At 35.9% G+C, this 516-nt stretch overlaps 1 protein-coding gene across 1 annotated transcript in view; it reads left to right on the top strand.

The window, feature by feature from the left end:
* LOC108359747 (uncharacterized) overlaps window positions 1-516 on the top strand; it is a 222,291-nt gene that overhangs the window by 171,381 nt on the left and 50,394 nt on the right. The gene's annotated exons all lie outside the window — the stretch shown is intronic.

The following is a 516-nucleotide window of genomic DNA, read 5'->3' as shown; positions in this document are numbered from 1 at the left end:
TGGTGGAGTACTGGGACTTGGTACTGGGGTATGTAAAATCAATTCTAAATTCATGGAAGAAGATTAGGGTTATAAGAAAAAGGGGCGTGGCACTTTCAGTACAAATTTACTTTTTCTTGCCACATATCCCTGGAAGTGTTTGTGGAAGAACACTGGAACTTGGTATGGAGTTGTGTATACAAAGTGTATCAATTGCGCATGGAAAAAATGTGAGTTATTAAAAAAGGAGGCATGTCGCCTCCCATACATACTCCCGGACATGTCCCGGTTTTACACTATTTGTCCCTGTGTCCTGGTCCAACCTTAAAATATCCCGGGTTTCGTTTTAGTGTCCCGGTTTTTGATTTGATTGCACAAAATTGAATAAAAGTTCAAAAATCACTACACTAAGAAAAAAAACGCGTTGTAATATTCAGAAAAAAGTTACGAATTCACTGAGGGAAATAACGCATAGTAAACATGAATATTTTCTATTTGATTATCGTTTAAAAATGTTCGTATTTAAAAATAATACTT

Source organism: Rhagoletis zephyria, unplaced genomic scaffold (assembly GCF_001687245.7).
Source record: "Rhagoletis zephyria isolate East Lansing unplaced genomic scaffold, Rhagoletis_zephyria_1.1 Rzeph_scaffold_00449, whole genome shotgun sequence".
NCBI classification, from domain to species: Eukaryota; Metazoa; Arthropoda; class Insecta; order Diptera; family Tephritidae; genus Rhagoletis; species Rhagoletis zephyria.
Note: the sequence above shows the minus strand (reverse complement) of the source record. Positions and strands in the feature narration are given on the sequence as shown.